The sequence below is a fragment of the Carassius carassius genome, chromosome 3 (assembly GCF_963082965.1).
Source record: "Carassius carassius chromosome 3, fCarCar2.1, whole genome shotgun sequence".
NCBI classification, from domain to species: domain Eukaryota; kingdom Metazoa; phylum Chordata; class Actinopteri; order Cypriniformes; family Cyprinidae; genus Carassius; species Carassius carassius.
The window spans coordinates 9,611,185-9,623,530 of record NC_081757.1 but is presented as its reverse complement, the minus strand read 5'-3'; the positions used below and the strand labels follow the sequence as shown (position 1 = coordinate 9,623,530).

Genomic DNA, 12,346 nt, shown 5'->3' with positions numbered 1-12,346 from the left:
GATTGGTGAATGGAGACTGCTGCAAGATGTCTTTTGTTTGTCAGAATTTTTTTTTTCAGAAAATAAAAATAATAATCACACATTTATTTGAAAGTTGAAAAGAAATTTGCTCTAATATGCAAAGACACAATACATTTTTATAAATATACATTTGCTAATTGCTAAATAATTTGCTAATAAATTTCAAAAACAATTATACAGAAACACACAGCAAATACCACACACATTTTAAAGTGAAACATTTTATTTTCTTGTAAAATGTACTCCAATAATCTTTCTTTATTTTTATTTTCATTTTTATTTATAATTTGAATTTTTTTTTATTTCTCCTAAGGCAGGAGTTTTCAAACTTTTGAAAGTTGAAATATGATGATCTCTTTGAGAGAATTCAATCCTATAGTATAATTATGCATCTGTATTTACATTTATAAAGACACATTTATACCTAAAATTAAAAATAAAAACAGTATAAACATGCATCAGATATCAACTGGAAAATAGTTACATTCTATACTATATATATATATATATATATATATATATATATATATATATATATATAGTGCCTTTAACCCCCTGCCCTACATTAGAGAAAGAGCTAAGACAAAGTTGATGCTTTTGTCAATTCCATGAAATGTTATGAGCTATGAAAGAGCAGCCGGTGAGGGATAAATATTTCCTATTAAACTTCTGAAGCATACAAGCTTGTTCCAAAACAAACCTACATGCGGAACATTCAGAAACATCTAGTAAACATCTTGACTGTTACAGAAACAGGTGGGATGTGGAAGAGATGAGCAAGATGCATCTGGTGAGAGGTGGAAAAAGATGGAAATACAGACCAAAATACACAGTGAAGCATGAAGGGTGGGCTCTGATTGGATTTTTTCTGTCAGTGCTGGAGAAGCAAACACTGTAATGAGCAAAACTATAATTGACAGCAAACATTGAGAGAAGTGTTTCTCTGTCGTGTCTATGTGCAAACCTCCACCCAGACTCTTTATCTTCTCTTCACACATTACTGTCCCAGTCTCAATGTGTCTGCGGTTTTACAGCCTGGTAATGAGATAAAACATCTCTGTACTACAGCGCAAGGCTGAGTGAAGGAAGATATCATTCCTTATGGCTCTGTTTATGAGAATAGGATGAATGAGTGCATTTGTGGATTGCAGTTCCTACTAAGGACACTAGGGGGCAGTAGTTGCAGGAGCTAAAGCAGCACTGCAGTTATTTGTAACTGTCTGTTGCTGTCTCTGATTCACTGATGCTGATCACACACACACACACAACCATACCACAAACACAACATTCACACTGGCGCAATTTCACATGTGAAACATGCATTTACACAGCTGACGTTGCATGGCGGCCCATGATATTATGATGGCATGCTGGGTTGTCATAGAAACTACACTGGCTGGGGAGACGGACTATCTAAAGGGCCACCAGGCCACACACACATCCACATTGTAAATCAACACAAATTCCCACATCAACATGCTGGGTTGAAGGCGACCTGCTGCTGGAGAGGAAATGAAATGCTTTGTCACTTCCTGCGAGAGAACGAAGCGAACGCAGGGGGATTGGCAGAGTCACACAACATATGGGGTTGTGCCAGCTAATCTGCGTATGGAGAGACAGCCCAGTGCCAACATTAAACCTAATGAACCCAGGCGTCAGATTTAGTGTCTGCATCAGAGTCAACATGATTCCCTCGGTGGATGTAGAGCGGAAATTCTCCTCCGTATTTAGACTGATTAAACATGACTGGATCCAAGTGTAGATTATCTTCCTGCGCTATTATGATGAAAATTAGAAGAGGAAGTTGAAATGTCACTTTGGGAAATTTGATGAACATATGAACATGCACAAACACGCCATTGCTGTGGGAGATCGCTCTAATCTCATTGCAGTTACTGACGACTGCTTCCAGCATTCGCCACAAATCTGAGACTGATTCACACATAATCCTTTGAGTGAGAGAGAGAAAGAGAGAGGAAGAGAGTGGAGGTTCTTTGCCTTCTTTTCTTTCATTACAATCTAAGATGGAAATAAAGGTAGAATTGAGGAAGAGAGTCTTATGATAAGAGTGAGCTGACATACAGCCAAGTATGGTGACCCATACTCAGAATTCGTGATCTGCATTTAACCCATCCAAAGTGCACACACAGCAGTGAACACACACACACTGTGAACACACACCCAGAGCAGTGGGCAGCCATTTATGCTGCGGTGCCTGGGGACTAATTGGGGGTTCGGTGCCTTGCTCAAGGGCACCTCAGTCGTGGTATTGCCGGCCCGAGACTCGAACCCACAACCTTAGGGTTAGGAGTCAATCTCTTCCCCGCCACAACTTTCCCGAGTGTGACTCAAAACATTTACATACAGGATCAGCAATTAAAAATTTAAAGTAATGGATTGGTGTGAATATTTTGCCAACAGTATTGTCAAAATATCAGTCACAGACACACACCAGTGTTAATTTTGAAAGGGATTTTTGATTTAGTCTTGGTCTATCCTGAGACAAAAATTCTTAATAGTCTTAGTCACATTTTAGTCATATGAGTCTTATATAGTTTTAGTCGATGAAAAGTCATCGCATTTTTGTCAACTTTTAGTCATTAATTTTAGCCATTAGTTTTAGTCAAGCTGCAGTCACTAACATAAATTTTGGTAGTTACTGTATGTCTTCGAACAAAAATTGTCTTAATTCTTCTCTCTTTAGACCAATTTAGACCAAAAGTTTCATTTTTGGGTGAACTATCACTTTAACAGTAGTGAAAAGGAAGCAACTTATAAAAATTATAGTTGTTGATATATAACATATTTAATATATATAACTTATAATTTTTGAAAAAGAAGCAGAATAAGACAATAAGACAAATATGAAAGAGATACAAATTCAACTAATTTTTCAGATACAGAAGGTTTACTTAAAATATATTTTGTTGGTTAACATTATAATGATATGGATAGGTAGCAATGCTGTCCCTTTAAGACGGTAGGCATGCATGTAATACTGACACACGTTCAGTTTTCACCCACCTGTCCACTTAATCCATAACTGTTTTTACATGAGATACTCCACACGATAGACATTTGGACTGCTGTGTGTGTATTCGTGTAATCGTGTGATGTATATGAAAATGGGAAAAGTGGAGCATGCACGTAAAAGAGCACTTCTATCAGCGCAATTCTGCCTATCCCAGGAAAAAACGGGATGTCTGGTCACCTCATGAAAAAAATTCAATACATAAAATATAAAATTGAAATAAGGTGGAAGTAACATGTAAATAAAATACAAATTCAACAAGACATTAATAAACGTAATTAATATCCCAGATTAACAATCATGAATAAAACATCAGGAAGGCTAAAAAGAAAGAGAAGAGATTATTGTGCATCACACGAACTCAGCGTGGATGGAGGCTAAGGGAGAGGAAGAATAGGGACTGAAAAGCCCCACAGAGGTGACAACACCTATGGAGTAAACTCCCGCTGCTCGTGTCATAAGCGCTGGACTGAACAATGGCTTTGTGACTGAAGTCCTGTCACTGCTGCTCCCTTATGAAACACACACTGACACTGGGCTCAGTCACGACATCCTCCTCAACACTGAGTGCTCTGCCGCTTGTGCCGTCTCCACAGGAACAATTCCCAGCCATTTCTGCGACAGCGGGATGAGTGGCGTTCCACTAAAGAGCCTATTGTCCCTTCACACACTCCTCCACACACAAGCTTCTGACCAAATCATCACACATATGAGTGGAATATGTCTGCTGCACAACATACGAGCATGAATTACAAATGAAGTAAAAAAAAAAAGGTTCCATGGAAATGTCAAGTATTTCCATTTGATTTAGGGGGTGCAACTGGTGTGGTCTCAGCGGGCCACATGCTGGAGGGGGCCCCGTGGTGAACAGACCAAGGTATTATGGCATTATGATTGGTCAGATTACCTGTCAATCAACCTCCTTGCGATGGGACAATGGCCAATTTGTAAAGTAAACATCCCCGTTCACAAATTGTCTTGAAAGCAAAACTATAAAACACAACAAGCTTAATCAAGTCTTAATAAATCCCTACACCACAAACACATAGTGAATCCAGTGGGAAGAATATATTATGAACCACAGACAGCTGTTTTGTATGTTAGTGCACAGAGAAAGAGAGAGAACTGTTGCAGACTATCATTCCACTTAACCTTTCTAGTAAGAGACACACACACCTGACCCAGCACCTGTTCTGTGTGTGCAGGTCTCAGCTGTACACCTGTGTCATCTCCTTTCCTGACAGTGTTCATAAGTGAATGTTATTATATTTCAGCGTGTGAGTGTGCTCTGTGTGTGTGTCTCGTCAGCAGTTCTTCTCTTTACTGGCAGCACTTGACTTCCTCAGGCAGTGTAATATTTTCTGCTGAATTAATCAATCACAGAGCATGCTCTCTATGCAGATGAATCTCGCAAGATAAATGAAGAGAACAGAAAGTTTCCAAACATTCAAATATAATCCTCTTAACGTCAGTTCACATTATGAGTAAGGCTTATAACGACTGAGGCTGTACTGTAGGCATCACCTGATCACACATACACACATCAAATATTCCACCAGAATGGTGAGTCAGTGCTTGGCTGGGGATCTGAGGACCTGTCTCAGATCTGGTCTGCATCTTCCCTGACTTTAGTTTTGAAAACATACAATATATTTTGATCCAAAATAATTTAATTTAGCATCTTTACACAGCTTAAAGTGCTTTCTATAGACACAAATGACACTTAAGATGACTGTCTTTGCTTCCTACTGATGTGGATAACTACTAATTACAGCTAATAGGTTGGTCATATTTTTAAAGGGATGGTTAAATGCCTTTTTTTTTTCCTCGGTTGTCCCACTTATAATGTAAAAAAAAACATCATTCAGAAGTAATAGGCTATTTCTGTCCTGTTTTAACCCCCCTCACCAGAACGCTCTGTTTGAATAGGTGTGGCGGATTATAGACTGGGACGTAGATGCCCAATGGTTTGATAGGCTAACAGTTATGCAAGTTTGACAGCCTACATCCTTCAGAGATGGATGCATAAATACTCCGTACATATCAAACAATCTGTATTAACAGGCAAAGCAATGCCGAGCACATAATAAAACTGTTACTCATGTGTTGCGAAATTACTATCAGATCCAATATATTCAGCACAGCGCTAACTTTTAGTTTCAATCTTTCTAAAAATTCTGTGTCGAATTGTGCCTTGTTTGTAAACTAATCCATGGTAAAATGAAGTTAGCAAAGGACAAGTTCTTACTCACATGGTCTGGATCTTCATTAAAAATAAAGTTCATTTACTCTTCCCTAATGTTGGGATCAGTAGAAAAGCAACACAAAGACTGTTTTTCCACAGCTTGGCATTGCAGAGCTGTATTTGGAGCCATCTTACTGGTTTGGTTTCTGTGTAAACCCGCGTTCGCCTCTCTCATTATTTACATTACATGGACAAATCGGTGGGCGGGGATATGATGTAGATACAGGTGTTGATCTTCTGTGGAGGCTTGTTTAGCCACACTATTACCTCAAGTGGCACATTCCACAAACTGTCATTTTAGCGGGTTTTAAAGGGCACCTATTATGTCCCTTTTTACAATATGTAATATAAGTCGCAGGTGTCTCCAGAATGTGTCTATGAAGTTTCTGCTCAAAATACTTGTTTTAGACCATGTCTCTTTAAATGCAAATGAGCTGCTGCTCCCCACCCTCTTTTTCAGAATAGAGAAGTGCCTTTACAGCTCGTAACTGCTAAAAAAAAAACGACAACATCTGTTTGGTTTTGATTATCATGTCTATTGTGCTGAAATCACACATTTTAAAGCTATATTAGTTTAAACTTCTGATAAACGGTTTTCTGAGTGCAAACATCCATAGCACGTGTATAGAAAGTGACTGCACAAGGCACGTGAGTACTAAGTTCTCTTTCACACACGAGTTTATGTTAAAAACACGCATAAGTTACAAAGACACAGTTGGTTATGTTTGTGAAGGTAAACATCTGGGAAAGAAATCTCATGTTTACAGTACCTATGCTGCTGACATAAAGAATGACATAAAAGCAGAGAATCACTTACTGCTCTGGACTGAATAATGCCTATAGCCTTAATAAGAAGACATTTCTTACTTGAATGCTGCTTTGAAATGCTCTTGCGTAAAGTTAAAGATGGCGGATTCTGTGCGGCTCACTCAAGGGGGTGTCTCGGCTAGATTACGGCAGTGTCAATCAACAATCGTGGGTGGGGCTGGTACAGTAAATTGTGATGTCCAACACACCTTTATGTCCAAACATGTGAAAGTGAATTTTGCATAATAGAAGCCCTTTAAGTTCTGAAACTTACAGGATGTTATTTTTTTTTCTTAAAGTACAATGGCCTCTTATATGTCAAAATATCAATGAAATTTGGGTTTTTAATTTCATGACCCATTTAAAATGTTTTTGAAAGTATTCTTTTAATGTTTTTTACCAAAAATACAAATAAATACAAAAAAAATTATAACAACTTATAATAACTGTGTTCAATTTTAATGCATTTTAAAATGTAAATTTATTCCGGTGTTTGCAAAGCTGAATTTTCCGCAGCCGTTACTCCAGTCTTCAGTCTCACATGATCCTTCAGAAATCATTCTAATATGCTGATTTGGTCCCCAAAAACATTTTTCATTTATATCATTGTTTAATTCAGTATAGCTGCTTAATATTTTCAGAAAGATTTTATACTTTTTTTTTATCCCCAGGATTTTTTCATAAATGAAAAGTTCAATAGAACAGCACACATTTATTTATTTATTTATTTATTTATTTATTTATTTATTTATGTCTTCAATTTAATGTGTCCACTGAATATAATGATTAATTTCTTAAAAAAAAAAAAGGAAAAAAAAGAAAAAAAAATAATTCTTACAAACCCCAAACTTTTAGTTTACTGTCATTTTTCGCCAGTGGGTTTAAGCAGCTGAAGTGGTGCCAGTATATCTGGCCCATAATGAAATTTACTTTGGTGGAAAAGCACAGAATGGGCCCAGGCACTGGCACCACTACCGCTATCTCAGCAGTGGCAAACTATAACACACATACATACAAACGGTGTGTGTCCAGCACCCTGTGATCTCTCTCTCTCCTTAGGAAACCATGTTGCCCAGTGTGACCAGCAGACAGTCCCAGCGGCTCATTAACGAATCAGGCCTTGCATTGATCTGCAAGCTAATTATGACTCACTCTCTCTGTCCTTTTCTTTCTCTTGATACCCAATACACCGCCATATGAGTGTGTGTGATGAATACGTGTGTCGCCATTCAAACTACCTATTTACCCAGCCTTACGTCAGAGCGGATCTTCCATTGCTCTGGTCTCAGAAGGAGGATGTGTGTCGATATCCTCTTCCACAGGATAATCAGACAGTATCATATAACCTGTTCCAGTTCAATTACAGTAAACCACTCCAATCAGCGGCCTCCAGCAATAACACACAGCTAGTGACGTCCAGTTGGTATGTGTGTGGGCACTGGAAAACAAACTAGACCTTCTCTACTTCAGCCACATCATCATTTCTCCATCTATCTATTTCTCTTGCTCTCTCCACTCACAAAACACTACCCAAACGTACAGTGGTATTACCATGAATTTTAAACATGCACCATTCCAAAGTACATGAATATTGCAATCATTCAGCACTACTGTATATACCAGAGTACTGTAATACATCACATCATCATGGCATCTCAGCCCTTTATCTCTCTCTCTGTCTTTATATAACAGGAACAGGTATGTAGGTGGATCCCTCAATGCCCCAAAATAGCCCATAATAAGGAGGACAAGAATCTCACCATGGCGACCTTGCTGTGCTTAACAGAAGAAAGAATCAAATTTTGAAGCATTGAAACATTAAATACATGCATTGTTGTTCAAATGTTTGGGGTCAGTAAGATTTTACTTCTTTTATTTGGCAAGGATGCATAAATTTGATCAAAAGTGACAGTAATGAAAATTATAATGTTAAACAGGATTTTAAATAAATGCTGTTCTTTTGAACTATGTTCATCAAAGAATCCTGAAAAGGGCAAGAATCACATCAGAATGCTTTCTTAAGGATCAAACCCGAAATTTGATATGAAAATTCAGCTTTGCCATCACATAAATGAATAACATGTTAAAATATATTAAAGCAGAAAACCCTTATTTTAAAATGTAATAATATTTCACAATATTATCTCACCTGTATTTCACCGGTCCTAAATCTAAAGCATTTCAAGTAGTGACACAGTGGGGCTTTAGAATTTTGATGAAATTAAAAACAACAAAATGTTGCTAAAAATAAACAAAATATTCATATTTTACAATATATCTAGCTCACTAACAAAAAAGTGACATTAATCACTCTTTTACAGATGATCAAATGCTCTTGCTTCTAAATTTGTGGAGTTCAAGTGCAGCTGTCTTTCATGCAAAAGGGGAACAAACAAAATACAGTACTAAAACGTTCTGAAATCCATGTGCATTTTTCAACTTTTGACTGAAATTGTTATGCTGATAATATAATTTGGTTTGAAAAAAGCAAATCTGCTGCAGGGAGTTCCTCTGTCATTTCAGTGAGAATGCAGAGACAGTATTTCCACAGCCTGTGACAGCTTCTGTAAGCGTCAAACTTTGCATACAGCTCATTTGCATACCAATTTGCATATAGTCTCAGGTCAAACAGTCACGCTGTTGCTAATAGATGTTTATAAGCAACTGTGTTAGTACAAGAGATTCAACACAGAGCCAAATCTGTGTGTGACTGTGTACAGATTACAGTACATATGTGCTGGAGAGCATTCAGAGCCTCTTGAAGAAAGAACTCCATCTGTGTGTGTGTGAGTTTGTGATTAAGTGTGTGTGGGTTTACATGGGTGTAGAAGAGAACGTCTGTTGGATAACTGCTTTAATTTTTGCTTTAAGATTTACTATATTTTACTTTTTTGCTTACTCTCCTTATTTCACTTTATTAGCACAACTTCTGAGTATACGCAAACACGCTACAATACTTTGGTAGTACTAAAATGTATTTTTTTTTGGTTCCACCAGTAAAACACTTAGTAAAAAACTCAGAGTGCATATGTGTGTGTGTGTGTGTGTCAGACTGCGTGAGAGTGTTACCATGAGTATGTGTGTCCAGTGTGGTTGTCCTTCAGTGAGTGGCGTGAAAGGCTCTCCCCTTCTCCTGCTCCATCCACCATGCAAATGAGCCCTATACACAGCTCTCAATAACACTCAACACACAACCTCCGTGTCCTCTCTACTGTCATGTCATCTTTTCTGTCTATTTCAGGTCTGTGCAAATCACTTCATTTCTTTACCGATCTCAAATCATTGTCTTTTTATACCATCTTGTTTTCTTGAGTGTTCTTTATTTAGCAGAGCAAGGCCCTAATTTACATAGCCTATGGCCACTGTGAGAGAGAGAGACGGAAAGAAAGAAAGAGGGAAATTCCTTTGGTCTTCTTGATGTACTGGAGGTTGCATCCACATCTCTCTCACCATCTCTCCCTCCCGCAAATGCTCAACACAAGCCAAATAGGGAATCGAAGAAGAAAACAATACCGCTGCCAACTATCTCTCAGTGTGTGTCATCCTTTGCATATGATCACGCTGTTGCAGTCAGAGATGTTTTTTTCACATCATCTCTCAAATAACTGACCCATGTCCCATTTTCTCTGCTCTTCTTTGCATCTTGTGTGTTTTTAAAAGACAACATTGATATTATTGAAAATAGCCACACAATTCAAATCATATTCAAAACATACAGTTTGTGAATAAAAATAGCCATCTAAAAATAGCCCACATTAGAACACATGATATAATATGTCAAGGGTTTAATTGTTTCTCGGCCCACACACGTTCACCTTGACATGCAAAATGGACAGATTTACAAGTCAAATTTCAATTATATGACGCCATGCCAGAGACAAAACACCACATGAACATCTCTTTATTGGTGTCTTTTTTAATTTAATTATTATTTGATTATTAGTGATGCTAGCTATAACATCACTAATATTATTGTTCATAATTACACTGCCATTTAAAAGTTTGGGATTGGTAAGATCTTTAAACAGTCTTACTACGAATGAATAGTTTTATTCAGAAAGGAAAAAAAAACAGGTCATGGCTTCCACAAAACTATGAAGCACCACCACTATTTTCAACAGTGAATACATTTATATGGACAACAATATTCAGATTTTAGACCGATTAAGACAATAATCTGATTAAGAATCTACCATGTAAACAAAGATTTTTGATTACCTTAATCTGACTAAAGTCATAATCGAAGTTAGTAAACCGAATTAAGACGTGGAGTATTCCTATTTTATTCGCATTATTGAAGTGTAGTATAGACATGTACACACCTTAATCACATTATTACTGCTGTGTAAGACTTGGCCCTTGCAAACACCCACAACACCCTAGCACTTCTGCATGGACATCAGATTATCTTCAGAAAATGTATGTTTACTTCCTCACTCTTGTTTGACAAAGATAAATAAATCAAAAATAATTAGAAACGTAAAAACCAAGTCACTGATGATCAAAATATTCCAAGAAGAATTCTACATGATGTTGATTTTCTAAGAGAGGGCCTGCTCAATGTGAACACATTTCTAGAAAGTGAATAAAAATAGACATTGCTAGGAGCTATAGTGAGTGAGAGGAAACAAAACAGTGTGTGTGTGTGTTCTCCACCGCAGTTTGTTAGGGTCAGTGTGAAGAGCTCTCTCTGGCTGCCCCCTCAGGCCCTGATGTTGTGTAACCACCGCATTGCAGTCACACACACAAACACATAATGACTGAAGTGGCATATATGCAGGATAACACAAGTGTCTTCATGTGTAACTATGTTTGGGTCAAGTTTTGTCAACACTGTAGAGACCAAATACCTTCATAGTGATAGTAAAACTTGAAATCATACTGTACAATATGAACCACTCAATATCCTCTGGAAGGGAAACACCTTATAAACATACTAATAATGTCATAATAAAAATGTAAAAATGCAAAATTGTATTCTATGATAGTTATGTTTCATATAAAAAAAAAAAGCAGTGAGGCCATTGCAGAAAAAAAATACAACGCTCATTGTGGAACTCCTAAAAACAGCACAAAATGTGATGCAGCAGGCGAATGCATATGGAAATTAAGGAAAGGATTTCCAAAAAAGCTAAACTAAAGTAAAGAACTAAAAAATGTATACTTCTTAGCTAGTCACTTTGGATGTTTAGTAGTCCAACATCCTGAGCCATAGTGGAGGATAGGAGATAGAAAATATCATTAGCTCAATAAAAAATAAATAAATCAATGGAAAACAATATATGTTTGTGTATGTTTTGGTGTTTGGGGCTGGAATTTCCTGCACTCGTAAAAATGAAGGTTCTTTATTGGCATCTATAGTTCCATGAAGAAGCTTTAACATTCATGGAACCTTTACAACGCACAAAAGGTAGATTATAACACTGTTATTTTAAGAACTGTTCATTAAAAGGTTATTTTGTGTTCTGCTCTGGTATTGCTTCAAAACCCCCCTTTTTTGAAGCCTTTATTTGAACAGTGTATGCTAAAAACTACAATGCTAAATTCATCCCACAGAGAAAGTGGGCTAAAATCTGCAGATAAATATAGAAAAAGATTTTCTATAAGATTTGCTGTTTTTGCTCACAGCAGGTGTGTGGAGCCTGGCCTGAATCTTCTGCTAAAACTCCAACAAGTGTTAGAAGAACATTTCCCATTGTTTTTTTTGTTTCAACAAGCAATCATGGACAAGTGGTAAAGACTGAGAGGAGAAAATAATCTAACCACGGGAACACACACTCTTGTCCCTGAGGGCACTGTGCAACACACACAGCTTGACATGATTAGAAACCCAGTGGGAGACAAGTTAAAACAGTACAGATGGAGAAAGTGGGAAGGGGCTGGATAAATGGCACTCTGTCTATTTACCAGTGACATCTTTCCAATATCCAACAGCAGGTGATAAACAACGTGAAAATAGAACAAGAGACAGAGGGAAAGGCTGCTTAAGTAAATTTAAGAGGAAAAACCCTTTCTCTGCCACACAGTTATTTCTCAATATTATTTCTTCACCAATTTCATGCAAACACACAGACTTTCAACCATCTGTGTCACAATGTTGCTGCGAAAGAGACAGAGGCCATAGACCGGGACCAGACTGAGAATAAATGTAGCTTGTCTTAACTTATTCCACCAAACTCTATAGTGACAGCTGATCAGCCTCGGAATGAGAGGGAAGCAACAAAGACAGCTCCCAATAAACC

General features: G+C 37.4%; 1 protein-coding gene across 1 annotated transcript in view; it reads right to left on the bottom strand.

The window, feature by feature from the left end:
- si:dkey-172j4.3 (diacylglycerol kinase delta) overlaps window positions 1-12,346 on the bottom strand; it is a 62,080-nt gene that overhangs the window by 26,426 nt on the left and 23,308 nt on the right. The window lies entirely within an intron of this gene.